At 38.5% G+C, this 3,414-nt stretch overlaps 1 pseudogene; it reads left to right on the forward strand.

Annotated features, from left to right (window-relative positions):
- The first annotated feature begins 1,617 nt into the window (after positions 1–1,617).
- On the forward strand, positions 1,618–2,401 carry LOC108316744 (annotated as a pseudogene).
- Positions 2,402–3,414: the final 1,013 nt, after the last annotated feature.

The following is a 3,414-nucleotide window of genomic DNA, read 5'->3' on the forward strand; positions in this document are numbered from 1 at the left end:
TGGGGTATCAATGATTCCATCACCCAGGTAGTAAGTAGAGTACCCAATAAGTAGTTTTTCAGCCCTTTCTCCCCTTCCTCCCCTCTAGTAGTCTCTAGTGTTTGTTGTTCCCATCTTTACGTCCATGTGTACACACTGTTTAGCTCCCATTTATCAGTGAGAACAGGAGGTATTTGGTTTTCTGTTTCTCCTTTAGTTCACTTCAGATAGTAGCCTCCAGCTGCATCCATGTGGCTGAAAATGACAGGCTTTCATTCTTTTTATGGCTGTGTGGTATTCCATGGTGTATATGTACCACATTTTCTTTATCCAGTCCACCATTAATAGGCATCTGGGTTGATTTCATGTTTCTACTCTTATGTATAGTACCGAAATGAACACACAAGTGCATGTGTCTTTTTGGGAGAATGATTTATTTTCATTTGGATATATATCCAGTAATGGGATTGCTGAGTCAAATGGTAGTTCTGTTTTAAGTTCTTCGAGAAATTTCCAAAGGCTTTCCACAGTGGCTGAACTAATTTACATTACTCTTCTCTACAGTCTGGCCAGTATGTTTTTTTTTTTTTTTTTTTTTTTTTTTTTTTTTTTTTTTTGGCTTTTTATTAATAGCCATCCTGACTGGTGTGAGATGGAATCTCACTGTGGTTTTGATTTGCATTTCTCTGATCATTACTGATGTGAAACATTTCTTCATATTTGTCAGCTACTTTTATGTCTTCTCTGGAGAATTGTGTGTTCATGTCATTCACCCACTTTTTAAAATGGTTACCTGTTTTCTGCTTGTTGAATTGTTTAATTTCCATATAGATGATGCATAGTAGACCTTTGTCAGATGCATGATTTGTGAATATTTTCTTTCCTTCTGAAGTGTGTCTGTTTAACTCTGTCAGTAGTTTTTTCGCTGTGCAGAAACATTTTAGTTTAATTAGGTCCCACTTGTCAACTTGTCAATTTTTGTTTTTGTTGCAATTGCTTTTGAAAACTTAGTCTTAAACTCTCTAAGAACTTTTAATGGTTTTTATTTGTCTGTGTTATGGTTTCATCCACTTCCATTCTAATCTTGTTTTCTAACCAGTTATCTTCAAGCATGTTTAGAATTCTTTAGAAGGGGAAATACAGTTGTCACCCAACTATTTTTCATTTCATTTTAGAATGATCCTAGGTCTAAAGAGTGAGAAATATAGAGGACTTTCTTATCCTCTGCATGTTTCTCAGAGAGCTAATCCATCAGCCATTATATTTCAAGCTATGCCTAAGTTATAGGCATTGTGGAATGTGCAGTCTCAAGAGTGATATATGAAATGCAAGAATAGGATATGCTATAGTCTGAATATGTCCCCAAAATTCATGTGTTGAAATTCAGTGGCCAATGTGAAAGCATTAAGAGATGTGGCCCTTAGGAGGTGAGCAAGTCATAAGGGCATGGCCTTCATGGGTGAGAATAGGGCCTCTATAAAAGAGCTTGAGAAAATCCGTTCCTTCTCTTATACTCATCCACCAGGTCAGGACACAGCATTCATCCTCTTTTGCCTTTTGTCCCTTCTGACATGTGAGGACATAGCATTCAAGGGACCATCTTGAAAGCAAAGACCAGGCTGCCCACCCCAGCCCAACATGGTGATGCACAACTTGGTGCCACCAGGCAGATCCCAGATACCCGGCGGGAGCTGGTGGAGCTTGTGAAGTGAAGCAGGGGCTGGTGGAAACAATACAAACTTGGAGCAACAGATCTACGCTTTTGAAGGAAGCTACCTGGAAGACACTCAGATGTATGACAATATTACTCCTGGCTGGGATCGGTATCTGACCAACCAAATAAAAACTCCAATAGCAAAAACGATCAAAGGAATCAGAAGTTTAAGGAAGCTGAGCAGCTCTTCAGTAAATCCTGTTACCTCAGCAGCTGCCGAAGTGCACTGGCAGGAGTTCAGGACTAGCTCATTGAAAAGAGGGAGACAGGAAGTGGGATGGAAAGTAGCACTGCTCCAGACTTCCACGGTGGTCAGGAAAACCAGCCCAGCCAGGAGGGCCCTGAGGATCTGGATGGATCTGTTCAGGGAGGGAAGCCTCAGAAGTCTGCCTCATCTACTTCCTTAGGGAGTCACCACAGCAGCCATAAAACACGAAAGAATACTCCCCTCCCTGTGTCCATGTGTTCTCATTGTAAGCTGGGGAGAGATAGCAAGGGGAGAAATGCCAGATGTAGGTGATGTGGAGGAAGGCAGCAAATCACACTGCCACATGTGTTCCTATGCAACAATTTTGCATGTTCTTCACATGTACCCGAAAACCTAAAATGCAATAAAATAAATGGGAAAAAAAAAAAAAACCACGAAAGAATAAAAACCGCCACAGGACTGAGTTGAAGTTAAACAAAAAACCACAAGCTGACTATTAGAAGATACATTAGTACAGAAGCTTTCAGGCTGTAGAGCTCTGCTTCCCTTCTCTGACCTCACAAAGGTAAACATCCTTCACCTGAGTTTGTGGCCACCTCTGCTCTCCCAGACTCAGTGCCTGTGACTTTGAGTAGTTTGTTCTAAATGTGGTGACAAACAAGTCATTTCAGTAATACATTGGATTTTTTGCTTTAGGTCATTTTTAATAACAGAACTGCAGGAAGATCAAGACATGGTTATAATCCTAGCAAGTTGCTACCTGTGAATTTCTCCCTTCTTTGAATGAATGTCTCCCCCTAAACTGGCTGGCACCAGGTTCATCTGTGATACTCATCAATAAATGTTCTCTGCTTTTGTTTTATGCTGAAAGTAGAACACAAGTCACGTTTCAGATGGAGGCTGTAAATATCTGGCATTTTCTTATATTGCTTTGTGTTTTCTTATTTTTCTCTTGTTTTTATCGTCTTATTTCTTTGGGGTCTTTTTGTAGTGCCTTTGTATAGCTCATACATTCCTGCTGACATATCTGATCATCTCTTTCATGATACTCATAATTGAAAATAATCTGGTTTATCATAAGCGAACTGGGAAACTTGGCTCTGTTTTTTGCAAGGGGAGTATATAGTAACTAGCTATCCTAAATCTAAGTTGGAAGCAGATTCATGTGCAAGGAACAGAAAAAATAGAAAAACATGTTTAAATTGTTCCCTATTAAATAGCCATTTTTATTCTTTTGTATGAATAAAATTTCACAGGCTTTGAAAAAAAAAAAAAAAAGAAAGAAAGAAAGCAAAGACCAAACCTTCACCAAGCACTGAAACTACTAGCACATTGATCTTGAACTTCTAGCCTTTAGAAGAGGGAAAAAAAATTTTTTTCAAATTTATTTATTATTTCATCTATGTATCTAAATAGATAAAATTGTATGTATTTGTTTTATACAACATGATGATTTGAAGTATATATACATACTGAAATAGCCAAATCTAGCTAATTAAATATGCATTACCTC

Source organism: Cebus imitator, unplaced genomic scaffold (assembly GCF_001604975.1).
Source record: "Cebus imitator isolate Cc_AM_T3 unplaced genomic scaffold, Cebus_imitator-1.0 Scaffold191, whole genome shotgun sequence".
Classification (NCBI taxonomy): domain Eukaryota; kingdom Metazoa; phylum Chordata; class Mammalia; order Primates; family Cebidae; genus Cebus; species Cebus imitator.